This window comes from Tupaia chinensis, unplaced genomic scaffold (assembly GCF_000334495.1).
Source record: "Tupaia chinensis unplaced genomic scaffold, TupChi_1.0 Scaffold000625_1, whole genome shotgun sequence".
Taxonomy (NCBI): Eukaryota; Metazoa; Chordata; class Mammalia; order Scandentia; family Tupaiidae; genus Tupaia; species Tupaia belangeri.
Window position 1 is genome coordinate 194,052 of NW_006160145.1, and position 12,310 is coordinate 206,361.

The following is a 12,310-nucleotide window of genomic DNA, read 5'->3' on the forward strand; positions in this document are numbered from 1 at the left end:
GGGGGGGGAGAGGTTTTTGCTATAGGGCACATACGCTTGCCAGAAAGACAGAGAGACAGAGCGACAGAGAGTGAGAAATCACCCTCCATGGGGGATGGCCACACCACAATCCCTTCTCCTCTGTTCTCCTCTCGGGATCTTGGGTACGCACACTCATGCTTCTGGTGTGAGTCTAAGCTACTGGGTCTGGGATTTGAACCGTGGTCGGCTACATGGGAGTTCAGCGACATAGCCATTACACTAACTGCTGGTCCCCTGAATTTTTAATACTCAGTGAGTATTTTAATTATTTATTGTTTGTTTGTGTTTTGTTTGTTTGTTTATGCTATAGGTCACAAGTGCTTGCCAGAGAGAGAATGACAGGGAAAGTGAGAAGTCATCTTCCAGGGAAGATGAGAATGGGCACATCTCAGTTCCTTCTCCTTCATTCTCTATGAAATTTGAGTACACACATACAAATCTCAGTGTGATTTTTTTAAGCTGTCACATCTAGGACTCAAACTAAAGGGTCATTTATGGGGTATCCAGTACCTTAACCTCCACGCCATCTGCTGGCCCTCTCAGTGAGTCATGTTAAAGACATAGAATCACAAATAACTAAGAGTGGATTAATACTACATTTTATAGTTCTTTTTGAGAGAGAGATTTTTGCTGTAGGGCACATGCACTTACCAGAGAGAGAGAGAGACAGAGACAGAGAGACAAAAAGTGAGAAATCACCCCCAGGAGGAATGGTGATGTCACAATCACTTGTCGTCTATTCTCCTCTCAGGATTTTAGACACACACACACATATGACCAATGTGAGTTTTAAGCAACCATGTTTGGGACTTGAACTTCGGTTGACTGTGTGAGAGTCCAGTGACGTAACAATTACACCATCTGCTGGTCCCATACTTTGTAGTATTAAGGATATTATATTTTGTAAATTATCTATATAACCCAAAGAGAAAATGTAAGAATGAGTAATAACTAATTTTTGTTTTACTAAATAAGGATCTATCCACCTGAGATATAAAAACAAATGAAATGAGAAACCCTCGCTAATCAGATAAGAACTGTAATTTTATTTTAGAATTGTTTTATTTAACCTTATTTATTTATTTATTTATTTTAATTTGACCAGAGAGGGATAGAGCAAGAGCAAGAGAGAGGGAAAGTGAGAAAAAAAGCTGCCATGTTAGGAACTCGAACTGCCATTGGCCATGTGGGAGTCTAGCGCCTTTAACCCCCATACCATCTGTCGTCCCCATAACCAGAATTTTTTAAATTAATAAGATGTTATCTTTTTTCAGAAAACCAGTGAAATTTAACATTACTACTGTTCTCATCCCCAGTAGGAGTAATACAATAAAAAATAATTTTTCAAAAAACTCTTTTAATACCAAATAAGATGGAAATCAAATGTTCTGTAATGGTATATATACCATAATATATTTCATAGAAGAACCTAACAAATTCTTCAAAAACAATTTTGTTTTACTAAAACTTGCAGGAGAAGGAATAAAAGTGTGAAAGCACTTTATCTTTTAAAGAAATAAAATTTTTACTGAAAAAAATAAAAAAGAAAGACTACCAACAAATCGAAACGAAACACTATAGTTCCCATTGTTTTCATGGTGAATTCTTGTAACTAGCTAAGGAAGAAATAATACTAATTTCTTTTATTTAATTTCTTTTTAAAGGTTTTTGCTATAGTGTGCATGTGCTCTCACCAGAAAGATAGAGACAGAAAGACAGAAAGTGGGAAATCACCCCCTGGGGGGATGGCCACCCCACAATCCCTTCTCCTCCATTCTCTTCGCAGGATCTTGGCACGCACGTTCACATGCCCAGCATGAGTGTAAGCCACCAAGTCTGGGACTCAAATGGTGGTCGACTACATAGAAGTCCAGTGACACAGCCATTACACCAAGTGCTGGTCCCGAAATAATACTAATTTTAACCAAATTCTTTCACAAAGTTAACTCAGTTTATAAATCTAGCATGAAATTATATATGAAAAATTTGGGGAATGCATATTAATTACTCATATGATCAAGAGTAGTATTAGAAAACATTAAATACAGATAAATTTAACAAAGGACATGCAAAGAACTTTTATTAACTGATTTCAGGACATTAAACTAGAATAACAAAAAAGCATCATCAATGTAAAGGTACACAAATATAGATCAATGAAAAATTAGTTAGTAATTGGACTTTTTGGACAATGCCTTCTTCAAACAGAAGATTTTATAAAATGATGCTGAAACAATAAAATATATGAAACAAGAAAAAAAGTAATAAATCACTTGCACTATATACAAAAATTGAGAAAGTATTATAGATCTCAGCATCATAGTTAAAACTTTAATGCATTTAAAATTTTTCTTAGGCATTGGGAAAATAAATTTTTTAAAAACCATAAAATAAAATGAAAAAAAAAATACACCAACAGCAAACCACAAACTATGAAAACATAAATAGGTAAACAGCTCTTCATAGACATCGTGTGTAAAGATCTCCTGTAACTCAAATACCAAAAGAAAAACATTCCAAAGACTTGGGCACATTGAAAGCAAAATATACAGATAAATAAAAATGTTTCAAACACATATTAGTGTCAATTTGCCTTCCAATATAATGGCTGAATTAGATTTACGGTTTTATATTAGCTTCCCAAGAAAGTAAATCTGAAGTTTTGTTACATAGCATTATACTTCAATGTTTTCTTTACACCCTTATTTTATAGAAATACAAAAGGAAAGGCCAGCCTGTGGTGTGGTGGTCAAGGCGGCGGATTTCACATAACCAATTGGCCAGTTTGAGCCTTGGACCCAACCACTTGAAAAACATATTGGGCCCATCCATGTGCACGCCCAAATTCCAAAAGGAGAAATGTAGAATGGACTGTAGCATGGCTATTCCCACGAGATTGCTTTCTCATTTTCCCTCTCTCTGTTTCTGTCCAGTGTACATAAGTGCCCTCTGGGAAATTTAAAAAAATAAAAGGTGGGGGGAGAGAGTATCACAAGGACTATTGGTAATAAATGGGTCTCCAGAAGTTCTGGTTAGTGCACAGATTACATCATGCTTGCCCTATAAGTAGTTATAAGGCAGCTAGTCATAAAAGAAAACAGAAGAGGGAACCAGCAGTTACCGTAATGGCTATGTCACTGGACTCCCATGCAGTCGACCGTAGCTCGAGTCCTGGACCCGGTGGCTTAAACTCACGCCGGGCACATGTGCGTGCATGCCCAAGATCCCTAGAGGAGAATGGAGGAGAAGGTATTGCAGCGTGGCCATCCCCCTGGGGGGGGGGGATTTCTCGCTTTCTATCTCTCTGTCTCTCTCTGTCTATCTGGTGAGCGCACGTACCCTATAGCAAAAACCTCTCAAAAAAATTAAAAAATAAAAAAAGAAGTATTCATTTGTTGAGCAACTTACACAGGCTTCCTGTATTGAACAGCAGCCCAGCCTCTCTGTGCTCTCCTCCTCTATCTCTGTTCTCTGTCCCTTGCATAGGCTGTACATTCTCTCCAGCCTACATGCATTGTATGTGTGTAGGAGTGTTTATGTATGTATTTATTTGAGTTTGCTAGAGGGCATGGGCACTCAGAGAGAGAGGGAATGAGCACTAGCCCTATGGGGAATGATCAAGCCACAATCTGTTCTCCATTTCTCCATCTTGCTGGGATTTTAGGCATGCATGCACATGTGCCTAGTGTATATCTCCAGTTGCTAGAACTGGGGCTTGAACCACACAGTTAGCCATGTAGGAGCTCTTGTCCCTAACCACTGGGCCATGGGGCTGGCCCTTGTACTCAGATCTTACACCCATTCGGAATACAATTTACCTCTCATTTTCAAATCTGACAAGTCTTTCTAGTTCTCATTCAGATGTGACCTTACCCATCAAATTTTCCCTAATCCTTTTTGCAAAAGGCAATGTTTCCTTCCTCTGAGCTGACACAGCATTTCATCTGGCTTCTCTTCCACCAAACCTGACAGACTCCAGCTTGAAACTCACCAAACTCTTGTACTATTCTTCCTGGACAAAGAGCTAAACCACATTTCCCAGTGTCCACTGCGGGGTGGCCATGTGACTGGGTACTAGACAATAGTCTGTGTGCAGCAATGATGTCCACAAGGCCCAAGTCTAACTTGTAAAAATTAACTTCCCATGCAATCTTCCACTTGGTTCCCCAGAATTCCCTCGGAGAAAATGAGATCCAGTGATGGACCAAGACGTTGTTGGAAATGGCAGAGCTGTGAAATGATAGAACCTCGATCTCTAAACAAAGTATTGCTGTTCATTAGCTCTTTCATTTTTATCTCCTTCATTGTAGATTTCTTCAATTTAGAGTCTGTGTTGAACTCAACTTTCCTTAAAAGACATATTCATAGAGAAAGAAAGCAAGAGAACAAATAGAGAGGCTGGACATTAGTGAGAATCAGATATGACTTATTACCTGTTGATGATGGCATGTATAGTATTCTCAACTGGATTGGTCTGAGAAGTATTTCATGATGGGTAAAGTCTTTTTACAAGCAAAATGAGAAATAGTGATTGACTGTTTTAAAAAATAATTAGAATAATAATAATAATAATAAATGGGAAAATCATAGAAAAGATATTGAATGTTGAAGCAGGGAAATTAATGTCTCTGTATTGACTGACATGCATGGCATTCCCTTTTGAAAAAGCAATGTAATACACTGTAAAGTTATATGTAATCCAATGTAATATAAAGAAGATTACGATGATAATAAAAATTTTTAAAAAGTAATATACTTGAATAAAATGTTTTTTACGTTAAAAAAAAATAGAGAGAGAGAGCACCTTAACTATTATGCTATCTGCTGGTCCCAGAAAAGACACGTTTTTGGAGAGGTTTTTGCTATAGGGCACATGCATTCACCAGAAAGACAGAGAGAGACAGAAAGTGAGAAACCACCCCCTGGGGGGATGCCACAGTGTGATCCCTTCTCCTCCAATCTCCTTTGGGCTCTTGGGCATGCACGCATGCACATGTGCCCCACGTGAGTTTAAGCCACCAGGTCTGGGACTCAAACCACAGTCAACTATATGGGAGTCCAGCGACATAGCCATTATGTCAACTACTGGTCCTGAGAAAAGACATTTTTAAAAGAAGAGAAAGGAGAGAAAGAAAAGAACGTCAGAAATAGAGGGAGTTTCTGGATATGGAAATACGTAGCTATGTGAAACTTTTAGAGTGGATTTCATCATTTACATGTCTGAGTCTACATCTCTGCTCAAAAAAAAAAAATTAAAAAAGAAGTATCTCATAAAATGTCAGAATGGGGAGCCATTAGCATCAGGTGGTGTGCTGGTTAAGGCACTGGGTTCCCACGTGGCCAACCATGGTTGTAGTCCCGGACCCAGCAGCTTAAAATCACAGCAGGCACGTATGTGTGCATGCCCAAAAACCTGAAAGGAGAATTGAGGAGAAGGAATCACAGAGTGATCATACCTCTGGAAGGAGATTTCTCACTTTCCCTCTTTCCTTCTCTCTCCATTGTGCACACACACCCTATGGTAAAAATCTACCCAAAAAAAAAAAAAGTCAGAAGAGGTTAGGATAATTTTCAATGCAAATAACTGACTCATGTTTTTCGACAATGATAAATAATGATGAAATATTATCTCTACACAGTTTTTAGATGGGCTTTGAGATTTGTGAATTCTGCAGCCAATAACATTATGGAAAAGCTAGAGTTGCGGAGCCAGCAGGTACTGTGGTGGTTAAGGCACTGGTCGGAGCCAGCAGGTGCTGTGGGGGTTAAGGCACTAGACTCCCACACGGCTGAATGCAGTTTGAGTCCTGGACCTGGCAGCTTGTTTTCTCACCCTCCCCCACCCCTCTCTCTCTTTCATCTGGTGAGCGCACATGCTTTGTAGCAAATTTAAAAGTAATAATGATGATCAATCAAATTAAATAATTAAGTTTTAAAATAAAATACATTGTTAAAGCTAGCATTTCTTCCTTCTCTTTGCTCTACCAGCCCCAGCGATAGTACAGGTTTCAATTTCAGCCTGAGAGCAAGATACGCATCACAGTCCAACACAGCACTGGCCAGATAAAGAAGAGAGATTGTCTCTGTCTGTAGTTCTCTCAGAAGAAGAAACTCTTACCAGAAACTGCCTGCAGACTTGCTCTCACCCCTCATCAGACAGAACTGACACATGACCGTTTGAAGCAACCAGTGGTGAGGGAAACACTAGTATCATTAGAATGATCAGCCTCCCCTTGGAGGTAGTGTCAGCTTTCCAGAAGGCATGTGACTACCTGGGGGAAGTCTGCTTCCTTTAGGACAAAAAGTGAAAACGGAGAATTAAACTGGTGAAGCAACTATGTCCATTTCAACTATGTCTTCATAATCATTGCCTAGCTCAAGCCAAATATTCCACTGCTGAATTCCTAGCACTTAGACATACAATGGGTGTGTAATAATTACCCATTAAGTAAATGCATGGTCTTGGATGTTCTCAGCCAGAAAATATGTAGCATTGAGGGCTCATATATAGAGAATATGAATACATATTTTTAAAACTATTCAAAAACCAGCAAGAAACCTTATCACCCAGATTTTTGAAATACTCAGATTCCACATAATGTATTCTTTTAAGTAAAAGCTACTCATTAAATACATAACTCTGTGTGAGCAAACCTTACGCCTTTTTAAGAAGCTTTGATTAAATAAATTCCCAGACTGAAAACAGCCATTCGAGGTATTAGTAAATAAACGTTTCTTTTGCATGGTTGGAGCAGATTCTCTCAAAGCTGTAACGTGTTACTTTTACCAATCTTCTCGGCTTGCTGTGCTAAGCTCCCCTGAAATATAAACATCCCCAGGAGAGGCGGTACCCTCATCACTTATCCTCCATAACATCAGCGCAGGGTCCAGACAGCATGACAGTTGTCCAAAGATTTAATTACCCTCTGACCTGAGTGGGATAGAACTGAAATCCACCCAGAATCTCCCTCCAGTTCTCAGGGAAGGAAAGCTTTTGGGCAGATCCCACCATTGCTCCCTTCCTCTTATTGCCCTGCTGCTCACTAATTTCCCATCTGTATGATGGGAGTCTCTGGCTGAGAGCGGAAAGGTAATCCAGAGAGTCTACGAGCTGCCAATGGCTCCTGGGCTGCTGCTTCCCTCTGGGTCACTCTCCTACACAGGGAATCATCTCCAGGGACTGCACTTCTCCACCTGGGCAGACTGAGGGGACCAAGTAGTTGCTGCAAGAAGCACAATTAAGATGAAAATCTCAGTTACGGAGCTGAAGTTTCTGGACTGCAAATCCCCAGGGCCTCCAAGCTTTGGTGCCACAACTATATACAACAGATGCCAACAGTTACACACACTGGAAATGCAGACATAGGCAAGTCACTGTCGCGATCTTTATTAGCAACAAGAATTATCCAAGCTCTTGAAACTCTCCCTTTCTGGGAATGATCCAAGAAACTCAAGGGCTTTAAAGAACCCTATAGAGAGCCTTTCCTATGCAGAGCTATGGAAAATGGAATCCGCTCTCTCAAGAGTCCTACTGTCTTTTCTGTTGGATCTAGTTCTTTATCAGAGCTACGGCAGGCCCGCATCTGTGACATGTCACTGGTCCAGATCCCAGAACAGCTGCGAAGGTTCTTCGAGAGAAGTGAGGCCCAGACCCTTTAAGTGAGGCCCAAGAACGACTGGCAATTAGACTTCTGCAGAGTGTAGCTCTCATGACTGCACTTGCAGTTTCCCATTTACCGTCACTTTCCAGGGCACCACCTGACCCTGCGAGGACTGGATCATGCTCAGTTTCTGTCCTTTGTATCTCAGCCCCAGAAGCTTCTATACAGAACAGGTAAACTGGCTGCTTCTCCTGTGCTGTCCTCAAAACTAAAAATGTCTCATTTCAGCCTCTGCCTCCAGAACTTGTGGTTACTAGTCTACTCTTAAGGAGTTGCCACCCAGGGACTTGAGAAGGATAAATCTTGGCATTCAAAGAAAAGCTAGGCTTGGTACCAGCAGGTGGTATGGTGGTTAAGGGTGACTCCCACATGGCTGACTGTGGTTTGAGTCCTGGACCTGGCAGCTTGCTTTCTCACTTTCCCTCCCTCCCTCCTTCCCTCCCTTCCTCCCTCCCTCTCTCCTTCCCTCTCTGTCTTTCTCACTCTGTCCCTCTTCTCCTTCCCTCTCTATCTTTCTCACTCTGTCCCTCTCTGGTCAAATTGAAATAACTAAAAATAAATAAAATAATTATTTAAAAAAGAAAATAATTGTTTAAAAAAGAGCCACTAGGCTCAGTGGCTCTAAACACATGTATTCATTTAAGGGGATGCTTCATACGTGATGTTAAGGTGACCATACATATCTGTCCAAAAAAAAAAAAGGCTATCTGCTTTCTGTGATGGCAGAACAATTTTCCTGGCACCCAGGAAAAAGAAAATAAAATCTTCTATGGAGCATGCTACTAACTGCATGTCCACCTTTGTCGTCAAAAGGATCAGATGTGATTACGTGAAAGTATCTCCTTAATCACAGCACACTGCGTTGACAGTAGCCGTAGTCATGAAGAGGGATGAAGAGGATTGAGGTTTGGCACAGTAGGAAGAACAGAAGCCACAGCCACAGAGTAAAGCGGATGGGGACAGTAAGACAGCTCTGCCATTACTACCTGTGCGACCATGTGCAAGTTACCTAAGCTCTCGGACCACACCACCGTAGATGGAAATAGCATATATATGACACGTATATATTTATAATAGTAATAATAATATGTTGGAGTGTTAATGAGTATCAATCAATTTGACCCAACCAAAATATCTACGTTAGCTCCAGGCACTAAATAATGGGTGCTCAGTAAACAGTAGCTGTCATTATCATCCTTATTGCTCTTTCTTAGACCCTTCCTACTGCTACCAATATATACAGATGTAGATAAAGATACAGAGAGATAGAAAGATAGATAGATAGATAGATATCTTACATGAGGTTATGTACAAATAATAGAAACTTATATCTCATAGTTCTGGAGGCAAGGAAGTCCAAGATCAAAGTGCCAGCAGATCCAGTGTGGAATGAGGACTCAGACCCTCATTAAGGCCATGTGAGGATGCCCCAGGGAGGAGTGGGAAGAACAGCCCTCTCATACAGCTTTTATTAGGTCATTAATCTTGTAGTACTACCGTAATACTTGAGTATTAACTATAGGTAAATATTATTGCATCTAGGCTATAACAAAACATACTTGTATATGTTTTAGCTCACTTAATGCTTACTATGTAGTAGCTATTAAAATGCCCACTTTCAGATATCACAATTAAGGCCTAAAGAGAATGGTATGTTGCCATAATTATACAGCTGGTTTGCAGAAAAGGGAGGATGTGCAGCCCACGGTCTACACCAACCACAGAAGAAACTATCTATACTCGGTGACTTACAGCAGCATTGATTTTCTGCAGGAGTACTCAAGTCGATTGTGACTCACCTAATTCAGGCTTTTCTTACCTGAGCAGCTCTGCACCAGGCTGCAGATTGTACTTCTGGTCCATGTACCTTACTCCAAATCTCGTGTCACCCAGGGCATGTCTCCCTGTGACGGGTAACCAATGCACAAGGTGGCAGGCCTGACCACAAAAGCATGTCAAACCTCTGCTCCCATCGCATGTGCTAACATTCCCAAAGAGATCTCACAGCTAAGCGCATCAGTGTGGAAGGGATGTATACCATTGTACTGGTTTCAGAAGGGAGTAGTTGTGAAACAGTAATTCAAACTATCACACCAGGTCTCACCAACTACAGAATGAGCATCTATTCATTGTCCTACAATGCCTCTCTCCTGCTCTGGGACAATACCTCCATAACCAAAAACTCATTATTAAGCCTCTTTTTCACTATTAATCTGCATAGGATTCTAGATTGTTCCTTTTACTTATTGTCTATTGTCACCTGGCTTAGCATCTCCAAGCAGCTGAGTGAGCCCAGCTGGAGGATAAATGTAAAGCAGATAGCCCATCAGTCCACACTCATCTCCGAGGCCAGGCTGTGCAGCCCCAATAAGCAACCTGCTGGGTCTACAAATTTGCCATGCTTCGCTCTGTTAAAACTTTATTGGGCACAGTATGGTAACTCAATTAATAGTGAGAATGACACCAGCAAGTGTCACCAGAATTGCAACCAATTATTGTTTCCTTAATATCTTTTTAAATCACAGCTGACCAAACTCAACAGGAGCCATGCCCTTCCACGGGGCATATTTAGTCTGTCTCTGCCTTCACCATTAGTTTATATGGCCATGGGCCACACCTCTGCTACCAGCTCGAAGCCTCTTCTTCCAAGCAGTGCAGCTTCCCCCCAGCAGTTAATAGAAAACACAAATCAACTTGTTTGGCAGGATTTTGTCTTGTTGGTAGATTTTTTTTTTTTTAATTTTGTCTTTCTCCCCGTGAATCAAAAATGTGTTGATTTCATTCTTCCTTTCTCCTTCTCAGTGGTCCTTATTTAGAACAAGACCAAATCCAACCTGAATTCACACATAAAGAAATGCAAGAGGGTGGATTCAAGCCAACAGGCACCTGCCTTGAATAAACGATAAGAACCTGGATTTTGGAGACAGCTTGGGCCCATTTGTCCCACTGGACTTGCCATTTTCTGCTCAGACTTGCACTCCTCTGACTCACAGTAACCAAAGTCAAAACACAACTACTTTTACCCCTCAGCAATTAGCTTGCCAATCTATGATCTTAGGAAAATAAAAATTCTATTTTATGCAATATTCAGCCCAGAAGAGCCTCATGATCTGTAAGTCTCACAATGCTACTTACATCGTGTTTTTCCCTAATCCTTTTAAGCTAAATTCTAGACAAGCAGCAGATGATCCTTCATATGAAATACATATTTCCCCAAATTAAAGAAGTTTGTCTTGTCAGGAAAGAGGAGATATATGTACTTTAGAATTTCTATCCCCCCCACCAAGATTTCTGAGATGGCTACTGAACTTCAGCTGTGAAATATTGCTTTCACTGACTAAAAATGAAGATTTTCTGCCGAGACGTCTCCCTCCAGATTCATTTCTAGATTGGTAGGGCAACCTCTGCATCTTTATCTCCATCTCTCCATCTCTCTCTATCTCTCTATTTCTCCCTGTGCCTCTTAATTACTTTTTTAATGTGTTTTTTAAAGTATTCTCTGGGCTCTCAAGCCCCCCCTTTGTTTTTTAAAGTATTCTCTGGCCTCTCAAGCTCCCCCCCCCTTTATCTTGCAATCTCATGGCTTTTCCCCTCCCACTTAGGAGCACAAACCCAGGCCCATTCTAAGATGGCTACTGAACTGCAGCTGTGAAATATTGCTTTCGTTTTTGCCTTTTAATATTACAATATAAAATTTTTATTCTTTTTTCTGTCTTTTCTATTTTTTAAAAGAAATCTGAGTGCTCAGATTGAACTTCAAGAATTAGGAAGAAATGCACAACCCATCGGATGACCATAAATCACCACAGGAGCACAAGAAATATGAGAAAGCAAGAAAATTCCTCTCCTCCAAGGGAAAAGAATAATTCTTCTTCATCCACAGGCAGTACAATGGAACTCATGGAAATGTCAGGTAAAGAATTTAGAATATTCATAGTGACAAAGCTAACAGAGATACAAGAGAAGAGAGAAAATGAACTCCAGAATGCACAGGAGAAAAGAGCCAATGAGTCCCAGGAAGTGAGGAATTTCTTGCAAATCTGAAAGAGGAAATACACACCATAAAAAAGAATCAAATGGAGCTGTTAGAAATGAAGGTTATAATACAGGAAATCAAAACTTCCCTTGTAAGTATTAAAAGTAGACTAGATCAAACAGAGGACTGAATCTCAGATGTAGAAGATGGAATCACTGGCCTAGAAAAATCAACCATGAATACTGAGAAAATAGACCCTCCAAAAAATTAGAATAAAATACAAGAAATACTAGATACCAATAAATGTCCAAAAATCTGGATAATTGGTATCCCAGAAGGTGAAGAGACTAATAAGGGCATTGATAATCTATTCCATGAAATCCTGCAGGAAAACTTTCCAAACCTAGAGAGGCACTCAAAGATCCAGTCCCAAGAAATACAAAGGGCCCCAAATAGAATCAACCCAAGAAGATCTTCAGGACATATTATAGCCAGACTGACCAAAACCACAGACAAAGACAAGATACTAAGATAGGCAAGAGAGAAACAGCAAGTTACCTACAAAGGACATCCCATCAGGCTAACAGCAGACCTCTCATCGGAAACAATGTGAGCGAGGAAAGAATGAGAAAATATATTCAAAGTGTTAAGG